At 45.4% G+C, this 14,845-nt stretch overlaps 1 protein-coding gene and 1 long non-coding RNA gene across 21 annotated transcripts in view; one reads left to right on the top strand and one right to left on the bottom strand.

The window, feature by feature from the left end:
* LOC137547209 (uncharacterized) overlaps positions 1-3,379 on the bottom strand; it is a 70,112-nt gene extending 66,733 nt beyond the window's left edge. The window contains exon 1 of one of the 2 annotated variants that reach the window (XR_011026518.1): positions 3,294-3,379. This is a non-coding gene — a long non-coding RNA (uncharacterized lncRNA). Of the gene's footprint in view, positions 1-3,267 lie in introns of both variants that reach the window. The other variant, XR_011026519.1, reaches the window with a different exon arrangement.
* The window catches only part of ROBO2 (roundabout guidance receptor 2), a 1,374,514-nt gene that overhangs the window by 722,803 nt on the left and 636,866 nt on the right, over positions 1-14,845 (top strand). The gene's annotated exons all lie outside the window — the stretch shown is intronic.

The raw sequence follows: 14,845 nt of genomic DNA, 5'->3' as shown, positions 1-14,845 counted from the left end.
TTCTCTTTTCTTTCCAACCTAGACAGAAACTGACACCTGTATACCTGATTTTTAACTCTTTCAGGCAGAGAAAGAAAAAAGGAACTCAGCAGTCATCATAGTTAGTTGTGTGCTTGGCACTGTACATACACATGTCGATCTCATCTTGTCACATGTCACCTTGTGTATCCTTTGAGTTGGCTACACACCATACAATAAAATGATCCTGTTTTTTTGGCAATTTGTGTGGGTGTGGAAAAGGGGGGGGGAGGGAGGTAATTTAGGCGCTAAGATAATGTTAAGACAAGGGGGGCATCGTAATTGGAATTAAGGCGTTTCTTCCATATTATAGCCGAATGCTAGAGGACTTTAGGAGCTGGATTATCATCATAGGTAAAGGGGGTTAGTTTTAGGTGTACATAAGGGGGAGGTTAATGTTTAGGCATAGATAGCGGAAGGTTTGTGTGTGAATAGGGTTACAGTTGGGGATAGCATAATATCAGTATTATTACTGATATTCTACTATTGGGGGATTGAGGATAGTAGAATTACGATAAAATACCGATATTCGACCATCGGTTTTACCTCACAACTATTTTACTTGGTGGCACTTTGAAACGTATACCTTTTTTAGACCTTTACAGAACCTGTCCAGCATCAATTTAGCATGCGACTTCCTGTTGCCAGCAGCTACCCTATACCATGCCAACTTGGTCTTCACTTGACTACTGACACAGTTGTGCATGCTATTCAGTTACACATCAGTGTTACAAATGCTGAAAAGCGGACAGAAGCGGACACAACTGCGTTAGTGGGTTTAGGCCCTGATTGTATATATGATGAGTATTTAGTGCAAGTTGCCCAATTAGGGTGACCTTCATTACCTAGGTAACTCAGGTTGCACCAGTTGCGCAGAATAAGCTATGTACTCAGAGTACTTTCCTCAGCATTGTTCAGAATCAGCAGCAAAAACTGCTGGTCAAGTTAGCACACAGCAGCACAGTGCACAGGCCTAATGGTGTCCGCACAATCATAAAGACTTGGTGGTTAAAGAGAATGGGCGTGGCAGCCAAAAATAAGTTTAACGGGTGGCTCTGGCAGCTGTGATTTCTCACTCTTACCACCAGGTGGCCCCTTAGGAATTTGCCTACATCGCCAATACCTAACAACAGTCCTATGTGTGAAAAATAGCACCAAGAACTAAAGAACTAGTATTTACTAGCCTTTGCATAGGCGTTTAACTGTTTTTATAAATTCTGTACCTTTAAAGAGAACAGAAGGAAGGAAAACTGATGTATTATCTCCGTGTTAAAATAGAACAGAAAAATAAAAAAATAAGCGTATTAATCATATGTTTCAGATCAGGCGCTGTATTAATTGGTTTGTGTGAAGTAGTGAGGGAGCAGCTGGTTGTGGGTGTTTAGCACCCAGTAATTAGTAGGCTTTTTGGCAGGCTCTGTGGTATGCTGTCCCTGTGCATATCCTACTGTGGCAATATTTTATCAGGTGGTCTGCTTCTTCTGGATTAACCCGTTGCTGATATTGGAGGACTTGGAAAATTCTCACCCACACTGAAAACAAGTTCTAGTCTTTCCATCATGGAACTTATTACCGTATCAAACAGTGGATACAGCACTATGTCATAAAAGTACCCGCGTCCATTAAAACGTGTATGACTAACTTGTGTTCATCGTCTTTACCAACGTTTCCTGCTGTATTTCGTTCTTGGCATCCTGTAGGTAACATGCTATCACACTATTTACGTTGTAACGTTTAAAAACAAGGAAACTGAAGTGTTTTCTACGGTATGCAGGCAGATTTATCAGTTATTGGTAGTATTTAGATTAGGAATTGCATGCATCAGTGCTCACTAAGGCAGATTTAAAGTGTACCCGAGGCAATATGTGACATGATGACGAGATAAACATGTATGTACAGTACAAAACATATTAATAACCAGGCTGTTTTATTTGCTTTTTTTTTTGCTGTCTGAAAGAGTTAATTTCTAGACATGGAAGTGACAGCTTCTGTTTTGTCAGTTCCTTGTCGGGAATATAGTAAACATAACTGATAAGCAAATTACAGCCATAAAAGTTTTCCTGGCAGATTACAACCTCTGAGGGTAAGGAGAGATAAAATACATGAACTATTGACCTTTTTCTAACTCTGGGACATTTAATAGGCTGCCACTGATTAGATACCGTAAAACATTCAAACTATTTTGTAAATGTTTAACCACTTTACGATCGCATTCGCCTAATGCTGATTGGCGGCCACAGAGTGGCTCCCCTAGGACCGCCTAATGCGGAAAGGCGTCAAGTCCTCGGGGAGGAGATTAGCGGGGTTCACACGCACAGGACACTCGCGCATCCCCGCTTGAGTGACGGAGCAGAGCTCCGTCAACAGTCTGCCAGTGGCAATTGTCTCTGACAGACTGCATACAAAAGAAACTGACGTTTGTTTATATTGTACAGCGCTGCGATCTACTGTCACTTGACTGTCCCCTGGAGTGGCTCTCTACGTGATCCCCTCTCATAGGCTGATGTCTATGAGATAGGATCGCCCTGATTGGACCTCGGGGGAAGGGAGGGAGGGGATAGGAGAAAAAAATAGTCAAATTTATTTAAAAAAACAAAACAAAAACCTGCAGCAGCGAATAGATGCCACCAACAGAAAGCACTGTTGGTGGCAACAAAAGGAGGAAAAAATAATGTGTGTGCTAAGTTGTACGGCTCTGCAGTGAGCTGTTAAAGCTGCAGAGCACTGAATTGTAAAAAAAATAGCCTGGTCACTAGAGGGGGTTTAAGCCTGTGATCCTTAAGTGGTTAAATATAAAAGAAAACCATGAGGTACTTAAAGTCAGTATTTTTTTTCAGTCAGTTTTAGGACCAGTAGGATAAATAGATATGTTTATCTCACTTTATTTTCACCACGGGTTCACTTTAAAAACACAGGGGCAAAAGAAAAGCTGTTACCATAGCAACCAGCCCTACTGGGGCTGATTTAGCAAGACAAGTGCAAACAAAAATGGAGGAAAAGTGGAGCAGTTGCCCTGAGCAACCAGCTGGGTTTAGCTCAGGCTAGCTGTTGAATAAAACAAGGATTCTGCTATTCTGGGCAACTGATCCAGTATTGCTCCAGATTTCTTAGTATGCACCTTGATAACCATCTCTTAAACTGAACTAATTCTTAAACGGGCACTATGGCGAAAAATTGTAAAATGTAAAATATGTGCAAACATATCCAAAATAAGAAGTACATTTCAGAATAAAATGAGCCATAAATTACCCTTGTCCTATGTTGCTGTCACTTACAGTAGGTAGTAGAAATCTGATAGAAGCGACAGGTTTTGGACTAGTCCATCTCTTCATAGGGGATTCTCAGGGATTTATTTATTTTCAAAAGCACTTAGTTGAATGGCAGTTGCTCTGTCCAACTGCCAAAAAAACTGTGTAGTGAGCAGGGAAGCTGGCTAGCATCATTGTTTAAATCCTTTTTAGTGAATATCTTTATAAAAAACAAAAGCCTTGCTGAGAATCCCCTATGAAGAGATAGACTAGCCCAAAACCTGTCACTTCTGTCAGATTTCTACTACCTACTGTAGACAGCAACACAGGAGGAAAGTAATTTATGGCTCATTTTACTCTGGAAAAAAACAAACTTCTTATTTGTCTGTTTGCACATATTTAAAATGTTACAATTTTTCGCCATAGTGCCCCTTTAACACCAACGTTCCTTGACCTGCAATAATGGCCACCTATGACTACCGGGCAGCCCGCACTACTCAACCCCAGTGATGGCGATCCCCTGCTGATCCCATTGTTCGTCACCCACCTACTGCCCTTACATCGTTCCCCTTCAATGACTGTCCATTTTGACCCGTTCTGTCTATAGGTGGTCATATACAATTCCATTTTTTATTTGATTACAGAAATCTGATAAATGTTTCCATTTGATCAAATATTTAAAAAAAAAATCAGACCAATATACCTTACACTTAAACTAAACTGAGAAGGATGTGGATTTTTCCTTTTAAAATAATACCAGTTGCCGGACCCCTGCTGATCCTGTGTCTTGGGCCCGCTTCCACTACGGCGATTTCACCGGCGATTCTGCAGAGTTTCCCCGCACATGATTCGCACGGGGAAACTCTGCCATAGGGGATGACGGGGCCGCGGCGGAATCGCTTGCGGGAGCGATTCGGCCGAAACCCCCCGCAGAATTTTCCGCGGAGGCTGCGAATCCCATAGCCGTGCATGGCACAGCTCATGGGATTCGCCTGCGATCCCACCCACCCCGCACTAATGGAGACGAGCCCTTATACTTTCAGCCACAGCCCCTGAACAAGCATACAGATCAGGTGCTCTGAGTCTGACTGAAGTCAGACTGGATTAACTGCATGCTTGTTTCAGGTGTGTGATTCAGCCACTGCTACAGCCAAAGAGACCAACAGGACTGCCAGGCAACTGGTATTTTTTAAAAGGAAACCTCCATATCCCTCTCAGTTTATGTTCCCTTTAAGATTGACTTTTACTAAATTTATGATTGAATGTAACCACTTATGATCAGATATTTATTGTCAATTTTGAAAACATTGATTGTTTTTTTTTTCTTGTTTGAAAAAAAAAAGTTTGATTTTTCTGTACAATCAATTTTTTTCTATGTATGGCATCCTTTAGGGTCATCTTTATGAGTAGCTGACGTCGTGGGCATGAAGTAGTATGGCCAAAATGTTATCTTGGGTTTACATTTATTATGGAAAGTATAACATAGTTATTTACTATAGACCAGTGATGGCTAACCTTGGCACTCCAGCTGTGACAAAACTACAAATCCCATCATGCCTCTGCCTACCCGTGTTATGCTTAAAGCTGTCAGAGTATTGCAATGCCTCATGGGACTTGTAGTTCTACCACAGCTGGAGTGCCAATGTTAGCCATCACTGCTATAGTAGACAGTATTACACAAGTTAGTAACCATTTAAAGTGTACCTGATATGACAGACGTATACACATTTATACTTACCTGTGGCTTCCTCCAGACCCCTGTAGACCATGGGCTCCCTCGCTGCTCTGTCCCCCTTTCAGTCGTCTCTGGTTAATTCCACAGATGCACTCAGTTGTGCTCCATTGTGCTTGCACATTCCCAGTTGCGCGCTCCCGCCTGAATGCGCTCCCTTGGCCATGAGCGCTTTGCACATGCACAGTTCGCTAAGACTGTAACTGTTCAGGTGCAGAATGCTCCCATGAGCGAGACCAAGGACACGCACAATCAGGACCACGCATGCGAGTGATCAACATCTACAGGAGATTGAACAAAAATGATTTAATTAAAAAGTTTAGGAAATTCTTTAGTCTTTAGTTTGAAGAGCAGAGTTCTAGTTTAATGTTTCCAATGTGCTTCCTCCTATTAAATATCACTTCTTACCTTTTAATCTGAATCCACTTAGATCTCCGTGAAAGGAAAATGTAAAGCATGGAACAATATGCTTCCAGTACGCATAACTTAATGAAACTTTGAATCAAAGAGAAGAGATTGTATTCTGAAATTGGTGATGGCAGGAAGATTGAAGAGCAGTTTCATCTATTAAAAAAATATATTGGATGGGTCCCAGGCAATAAAATGAAAATTTCTCATCTGTCATCATCGCTTCAAACAGAATTTTATTCATTTGTCTGATGTTAGACGGGCTCGACTACATCCCAAATATGAGCCTCTTACCTACGGAGAGGGGGTGGAGGCTGCGTTCCCTTTTCCTGGGTGGTATTCTGTCGTTTTCCTTCCTAAAGCTGGCTGGACTCCAATCTAATGTTCCTGATTTTAAGCTGAAAATGAGCGAATTGAAATGAGCAGCGTATAAAGTTCCATGCCAGGATTAAATTTCCAGCCGCTCGGTGCGGATCTGTACAGAAGATCTATAACGTTACCCAGACATGGCCTCCTTAATTAGGATGTCCAATCTTTATTTTTAGGCTCCGGCAAATTTCTCTGAGCCGTAACTGCCAAACGTCTCTACTCATATCAGATAAATTAATTTGGAGGGGAAAAAAAAAGTTGGTACAGACAATGACTGCTGCTGAGACCTGCCGGAGTAAGAAAAAAATCAATTGTAGGCTGGAAACCTTGCCTGATCACTATTGTTTCACCCCAATATACTGGCAGAGTCTGTACTAGTTGGCACCCCTCTCCATGCAAGGATCATAAATGTTTAGTTCAGGGTAGTTTCTAGGCTAAATGGCACCTAGGGCTAGGGCCAGGGTGTAAAAATAACCCAACCCACGTGGAGCCAGGTATAGGCGCCCGCAGTATAGGTTAGCTGGCTAGAGGTCACCCCCAGTATAGGTAACCAGGCATAGTTGCCCCAGTATAGGTTAGCTATGTAGGTATCTCTAGTATAGGGTAGCCCGTATAGTTGCCACCAGTTAAGATTGGATAGGTAGGTGCCCCTGGTATGGGTTAGCTAGGTAGGTGCCTTCAGTATAGGTTAGCCAGCTATAGGTCCCCCTCAGTATAGGTAGCCAGGCATAGTTGCCCCCAGTATAGGTTAGCTACGTAGGTGCCTCCAGTATAGGGTATTCTGTATAGTTGCCACCAGTATAGGTTAGATAGGTAGGTGCCACCAGTATAGGTTAGATAGGCAGGTGCCCCCAGTATAGGTTAGCTAGGTAGGTGCCTTCAATATAGATATCCAGAATAGTTGCCCCCCGTATAGGTTAGATAGGTAGATGCCTCAGGTTTAGGTTAGATAGGTAGGTGCCCCAAGTATAGGTTAGATAGGTAGGTTCCCCCAGTATAGGTTAGATAGGTAGGTGCCTCCAGTATAGGTTAGACAGGTAAGTGCCCCAGTATAGGTTAGCTAGCCTAGGTATGTGCCTCCAATATAGCTAGCCAGTATAGTTGCACCCAGTATAGGTTAGATAGGTTGGTGCCCTGAGTATAGGTTAGATAGGTTGGTTCCCCCTGTAATGGTTAGATAGGAAGGTGCCCCCAGTACAGGTTAGCTAGGTAGGTGCCCGAGTACAGGTTAGCTAGGTAGGTGCCTCCAGTATAGGCTAGATAGGTAGGTGCCCGAGTACAGGTTAGCTAGGTAGGTGCCTCCAATATAGATAGCCAGTATAGTTGCCCCCAGTATAGATTAGATAGGTAGGTGCCCGCAGTACAGGTTAGATTGGATAGGTGCCCACAGTACAGATTAGATAGGTGCCTGCAGTATAGATTAGATAGGTATGGGTCCACAGTATAGGTTAGATAGGTAGGTGCCCTGAGTATAGGTTAGATTGGTAGGTGCCCTGAATATAGGTTACATAGGTAGGTGCCCCAAGTAAAGGTTAGATAGGTAGGGTCCCCGCAGCGGCGGGGGGAGGAGGTATAATATTTATAACTCCCTTTCCGTCGATCCCCCGCAGCCTCTTTCTCCTTCCTGTTCTGGCCAAACAGCCCAAAGGATTGGTTCACACACCAGCTTCTCAATGAGCTAACATGTAGTTTATTTTTCCAGACGTGTCAAACACTATGCATGACAATAGTTTCAGGGCCACCTAGGGTCCCCTTCTTTAGATAAGTGCAGACAAACGGGCGCATTTATTGTGAGTGGATATGCACTTTAGGCCTCATTTCCACATATGTACTTCCAGCAACACAGGTGGCAGTACATATGTGGATTTGATATTTTTTATTTGTAATGAATGGGATCGCAATCATAAATACAGGCAACTGTATGTTGCAATTCCACACTCCACAGTGAGTCGCAACACATGAATGGAAACATCAGAAAGTGCAGTTTATGTACTTTCTGATTTGCCTGCGGATCCCGTCACTGTGTGTTGCCGAAAACATGGCCATAATCTTGCAGGTGAAAACAAGGCCTAAATAGAGGTTTAATATAGGAATTTAGGGTCTAGTTAATACAGTACAGACTATTTTAAACTACCTGGAAAAGCTCATACAGAAAGGATATGCACATGCATGCATGTATCCAGGCATTTATTGTGCATTGTGTAATATATTCAGGTATTAAACATATATTTCAATGCGAAATAGGAAAAAAGGGCAGAAAAAACAACAACAAAAAAACGTTAAAAAAAAACAACAACGCTGCCATAAGCGCCTATTATTAAAATCGTGATTAGAGGAAAAGTAAGGAAATTAGGGTGCCTCCAAGCGCCGACATTTACCTTCTTTGCCGTAAATTGCATTTTTTATAATGCTCATGATATGTGGCAAATAAGGTAAATTTCTGGCACAGATCAAGATCACATCAAGTTTCCCAGACATCATGGCTTTCTGGTAGAGGTGGGAGGAAAGGTTTTCTTTCTTTTGGGGGGGGGGGGGGGGGGGGGTTAGGCGTTGCCAGGGGAGGGTTAGGGTTAGGCGCCCCCAGGAGGGTCTTAAGGTTAGGCACTACTGGGTGGGAGGTTTATGATTAAGAACCACCAGGAGGGGTCTTAGATTTAGGCACATCAGGAAGGGTCTTAGGGTTAGGCACCACCGGGGGGGCCTTAGGGTTGGGGATTAATAGAGGGAGGGTTCTGTGGGAGAGTACGGTTAGTTTTAGCCATAGAAAAATATGCGTAAATAGTACCTGTATTTACTATCGGGATTCAATAGTAGAATATCGCTAATCTTGGCAATATTCTACTAGTGGCCAAATCCTGTGCCCTTTTTTCCAGGTGCCTTTTGTATACATGTATGCATTTCAATGGAGACATTTGGCCATGTTATGCATGTATTTTTTTTTTTTTTGTCATCTGCTGTAGGCTGCATATGGCATAAATAGAGATTTTATGAGACCAGCTTGGGAGTGATAAAACACATTAACTATAAATCGATTCTACTGGATTCAAACAGTGGTGAAGTGTCCGCGTATACAAGACCCAAGCATTTTAATGGCCTCTCTCAAACCAAATAAAATGTGAATTTCCCCTTGCTTGGCCAAGTGTATCATGTAAGGGATATGGGTACACTTTCAAATTAAAGCCATTGTCAAGAAACAATTGTATTACTTTGCTTCCTAGGGTCATTTGTCTTCCCAACCACTTGTGTCACCACAGAAACCATCATCAAACCTTTCCAGCTGTAAATAAACAGGCCAGGTCCCGTCACGAACGTCTCTGAGGTAAAAGCAAGGAGCGCAGAGCACGACCTGGGAATGTTTTACATTACAAATGTCGCTCAATCCCCTCATTTGGTTACTTTTCAGTATTTGTCATACATGTCCCTCCAAACCGACAGCCTCATGCAAATCTGGCAAGGCATTGATTTGCAGCGAGACTGACAGCTGCTCTCTGGTGTCTCCAACCACCAGCTCATTAATCGTGGTACCAATCCCACGTCCTACATCAGTGATCTCACGCTGGTTCCCCACAGACAGGTGTCCATCACCGACATCCTTATGATAATGTTTCTCCGCTGGTGCTGGTAGACACGGAAAATCATTTAATTGCCCTGGAAGATTGGAATAATGTCAGAGGGCCTTCACCAGAACTTGTCTATAATCGACCCTTAGCATGAGCTACTAGAGTTCTTATCGAGTTTATTTCTTTTGTTGTTCCTATATTGAATTTTCTCCCGGTAAATTTTGTGGTAGGATTCTCCTTTCTTATGCAGGTTTCTTCAAACGCTACAATAGATGTTTTGATTACTCCGTGGCCAAACGGGCGACATGCAGACGAGTGAATGGACTCTGATAAGGACTGTGATTTGGGCAGATCAAGGCACTCTGCGGGGAAGAGATAATTTAAAAGTTTATCGTAGTATATCTGATCAGCAAATTACCCATTGCAGTAAATAACCGCATGCTTGGAAAGGGGCGGCTATTCTTCGGATAATCACTTAGCATCAGTTTAAAGTGGACTTCAAATACAGTTCAAAATAAATTACCCATTTTCAGCAGATTTCTTCATTTTGATCAAAGGCACCTAACACAGGAGACTATAGGTACAGATGTCCTGGCATCCTGGACTTCACCCTCCATGAACCTCCATCCCCCCACCAAACTGCACCGCAAGTGTGTTGGCTGTCCCAGCTGTCACTCCTCCCTTACTTCCCTTGTCCGTAATAGGTAGCGACAGATGCCCCTTAATATTAGGTAGCCAGACGTACCCTCAATGGTAAGTATCTAAAGATGCCCCCCCTAGTATTGGGTAGCTAGAGGAACCTCAGTATTAAAGAGACTCTGTAACATCAAAAACATCCACTGGGGGGTGCTTACCTCGGGTGGGGGAAGCCTCGGGATCCTAATGAGGCTTCCCACGCCGTCCTCTGTCCCACGGGGGTCTTGCTGCAGCCCTCCGAACAGCCGGCGACAGACCCGACTGTCAATTCAATATTTACCTTTGCTGGCTCCAGCGGGGGCGCTGTGGCTGCTTTCAGCTCTGAAGTAGATGGAAATACCCAATCTCAGTCGGGTCCGCTCTACTGCGCAGGCACCGGAAACTTGCTCCTGCGCAGTAGAGCAGACCCGACGGCGATCGGGTATTTCCGCCTACTTCGGAGCCGACAGCCATCAGAGCGCCTGCGCAGGAGCCGGGAAGGTAAATATTGACGTCATCTTGTACGGAGGGCTGCAGCGAGACCCCTGAGGGACGGAGGATGGCATGGGAAGCCTCATTAGGATCCTGAGGCTTCCCCCACCTGAGGTGAGTACCCCCCAGGGGACGTTTTGACGTTACAGATTCTCTTTAAGTAGCTAGAGGTGCCCCTGACTGAAGGGGGATCTCGTCAGTGGAATGCTGAGATCGGATGAGTAACCTCTCATTGACACTCTCATCAGATCTCTGCATAGGGAAGTAGGGAGGCGCTCGGGGAAGGGAGTGAGCTGCCTTTCCATCATCAGACGCCTATAGGCATGTGCCTATAGTGCCTTATGGTAAATCCGGTCCTGCCACCTAAAGGCTATTGCTGCTCTGAGCCCTCTTTTCCACAGACGTCTGAACTGCTCGTTTATTGGGCCACCCACGACTGCCATTTAGGTGCAATTTAAATGTGGTTGTAAAACTCTGAGTGTCAAGCACTGACACGTGGGGGCGATATCACGTGGCATAAAATCGTCTGATGTCACGTCTGAGCACAGCAATGGCGTCTCTTGTGCAAAGGGGTGCTCAGCCGCACTTTATAAAATCAGTATCAGTGTTTGCCCTTTATAAAATCTTTCCTCTTCCTGATTTACATTCTGAAATGTATCACGGGTGGCAAAATCTTTAGTCCTGTTAAGTGATCTCGCCAGAATGTTTGTTTACTGAGAGTTCTAAAGCCAGTACGATATATAGTACACTTGGAGAAAGAAAAGTCACTCAGCACTCAGCTGCTTGATCGGGGGGTAGGACTAGCTCCTTTAAGTCTGCAGTTGCTTCACCCCGTTTTTTAGCACACCCGTATTGTTGGGCTTCAGTCCAAGCAAGGGGAAGTGCATCTAGCGTTGGTTAGTGCAGAGCACAAATAGAACACACTGGTACATAAAAGAAATGCTATGCACCTTCCTCTTATACTGCTTTTATTCAAGCCTTCAAACAGCAGCCAGCGTATGCATCATACATAATAAACAGAAGTTGTCAAACCTGGATGTCACGGAAGTGCGGAGGTGGATGGGGAAGAGGTGACCAGGGGTTGTACGGACGGCACTACAGCCGTTTCACGCCGTCTGGCGCTTGCTCACGTGCATGTGTCCTAAACGGAGCAGCGCTGTACGGCTTCCTTCATAAGGTCTTGAAGCCGCGCCCCCAGCGCTGCCCCATTGGTGTAGAGTGCTTGGGAGTGAAGGTCGGGGGTGAAGGGGCGGAGACTCGAGAAACTGACAGCCTGCTTGTGTAGTAGCAGCCTCTCGTGTAGTGACATTTTGACAGGCTGTGCAGCAAGGTATATGTGAATGGTGCATACAAAATTGTTGGTGTCAAACCATTATACATTTATAAAAATTTATAAAACGTGTATATACATCTGAACCTTCACTAATAAAGATATCGTAAGAAAATTTGTGTTATGTGTAAAATCACAAGATGTGCCATTGCGTGAATAAAGTGCATATGTAAATATTGGCATTATGGCAGTGCTCTGGGCCTATGGGGTAGAGAATCCCACATAATAAACAGCCTAGGTTAAACCACAATGGGAGGGTGAGGCTAAGTGCCAATATACAGCAATGTACAAGAAGTGTTTCGGATACTGACACCAGGATATGTAACATAGTGTTGGGCGAACAGTGTTCGCCACTGTTCGGGTTCTGCAGAACATCACCCTGTTCGGGTGATGTTCGAGTTCGGCCGAACACCTGACGGTGCTCGGCCAAACCGTTCGGCCACATGGCCGAACTAAGAGCGCATGGCCGAACGTTCCCCGAACGTTCGGCTAGCGCTGTGATTGGCCGAACGGGTCACGTGGTTCGGACCCGAACGCGCTCTGATTGGCCGAACTGTCACGTGGTTCGGGTAAATAAATACCCGAACCACGTCATATCTCCGCCATTTGTCTGTGGGTTTAGCTTTGGGTAGGCAGGCAGGGTAGTTCGCGCTCCAGCCACGCTAGCCAGGGTCCCCCCTGTCATTGTGTCGCTGCTGGGAACAGTAGTACACCGCTCGCTCAGCCACACTATATAGCATTCTGTTTACTGCCACTCTGTGTACCTCGCTCAGCCACATTATATAGCATTCTGTTCACTGTTCTGTGTCTGCTGGGAATAGTGGTACACCGCTCGCTCAGCCACACTATATAGCATTCTGTTTACTGTTCTGTGTCTGCTGGGAATAGTGGTACACCGCTCGCTCAGCCATACTATATAGCATTCTGTTTACTGTTCTGTGTCTGCTGGGAATAGTGGTACACCGCTCGCTCAGCCACACTATATAGCATTCTGTTTACTGTTCTGTGTCTGCTGGGAATAGTGGTACACCGCTCGCTCAGCCACACTATATAGCATTCTGTTCACTGTTCTGTGTCTGCTGGGAATAGTGGTACACCGCTCGCTCAGCCACACTATATAGCATTCTGTTTACTGTTCTGTGTCTGCTGGGAATAGTGGTACACCGCTCGCTCAGCCACACTATATAGCATTCTGTTTACTGTTCTGTGTCTGCTGGGAATAGTAGTACACCGCTCGCTCAGCCACACTATATAGCATTCTGTTTACTGCCACTCTGTGTACCTCGCTCAGCCACATTATATAGCATTCTGTTCACTGTTCTGTGTCTGCTGGGAATAGTGGTACACCGCTCGCTCAGCCACACTATATAGCATTCTGTTTACTGTTCTGTGTCTGCTGGGAATAGTGGTACACCACTCGCTCAGCCACACTATATAGCATTCTGTTTACTGCCACTCTGTGTACCTCGCTCAGCCACATTATATAGCATTCTGTTCACTGTTCTGTGTCTGCTGGGAATAGTGGTACACCGCTCGCTCAGCCACACTATATAGCATTCTGTTTACTGTTCTGTGTCTGCTGGGAATAGTGGTACACCGCTCGCTCAGCCACACTATATAGCATTCTGTTTACTGTTCTGTGTCTGCTGGGAATAGTGGTACACCGCTCGCTCAGCCACACTATATAGCATTCTGTTTACTGTTCTGTGTCTGCTGGGAATAGTAGTACACCGCTCACCCGCCACTGTATAGCATTGTGCTCTGTGTCGCTGCTGGGAATAGTGGTACACCGCTCACCCGTCACTGTATAGCATTGTGCTCTGTGTCGCTGCTGGGAATAGTGGTACTGTATAGCATTTCTGTACTGCCACTGTACTGCTGCCAGTCAGCGTGTACTGTAAGGATAAGTGAAATGAGGAAGAAATCCGGTGAAAGAGGGAGGGGCAAGGGAAGAGGTGTTTCCCCTGACGGTTCACGTACAGGCCACAGGGGAGCACCCAAGAAAACCCACTCAATACCGCCCATGTTGTCCAGGACAACAACCCTCACAAATCCAAAAGAACAGGACCAGATAATTACTTGGATGACCTCTCAAGCGTCCAGCAGTGGGTTAAGCAGCACCAGCACATCACGCACGAGGTCCGAGTCCTCAGCCAGTTACAAGGAGCCAGTGGGCACAAAGCTGACACAACCGGCAGCGACACCACGCACACAACTGCCAGATAACCAGTCCGATGAATTACCTCAGGACACAATGGGGTATTCGCAGGAGCTATTCCCAGCCCAACAAACTTCCACCTTTCAAAGGTCAATGGAGGAACAGCCAGAAATGTTGTGCCTGGATTCACAACCATTAACTGTGGGAAATGCACCGCGCACTGAAATACAAGGCGAGTCCGAGGAGGACTCGGAAACCCAAATCCCAGAGCAATTTGGGCAGGAGGGGTTGCAATTGCAGGAGGTCGGCCGACAAGATCTGGAAGACGACGTTGGAGTGTGCTGCGCAGAGGTTGTTGTGGGGAGCTCTACTCCACGGCGGCGGCCCACAATGACATATGACGAGTTTGAGGAGATGGAAGAGGAGGGTATGGACAATGTGGACAGAGACCCAGATTTTGTTTGTGAACGAGAACATCGCCGTCGTAGCAGCAGCACAGATGAGTCTGTTGAAGAACCCACTGCTGCACGAGTTCGCCTTGTGCCACAAGGTAGGCGGCGCGCAATTTCAGGCACCACAAGCGTGGAAGTTCAAGTGAGAGGCAAAAGAGGAGCAAACAGAAATCGCCAGCAAGGAGGCAGGTGCTCCAAAGTCTGGGCTTTCTTTGAAGACTGCACTGAGGATGTTACCATGGCGATTTGCAAGGTGTGCAAGACCCGCCTGAGCAGGGGGAAAAGTATTAACAACCTCTCCACCACCAGCATGAGCCGTCACATGCTATCCAAACATCCCACTCTGTGGGCAAACGCGTCAGGACAGGGTACCAGCAACAACACTGCCTCCCTTGGGTTCACC

This window comes from Hyperolius riggenbachi, chromosome 2, assembly GCF_040937935.1.
Source record: "Hyperolius riggenbachi isolate aHypRig1 chromosome 2, aHypRig1.pri, whole genome shotgun sequence".
NCBI classification, from domain to species: domain Eukaryota; kingdom Metazoa; phylum Chordata; class Amphibia; order Anura; family Hyperoliidae; genus Hyperolius; species Hyperolius riggenbachi.
The sequence above is the reverse complement of the archived record's forward strand: the minus strand, read 5'-3'. Positions and strand labels throughout refer to the sequence as shown.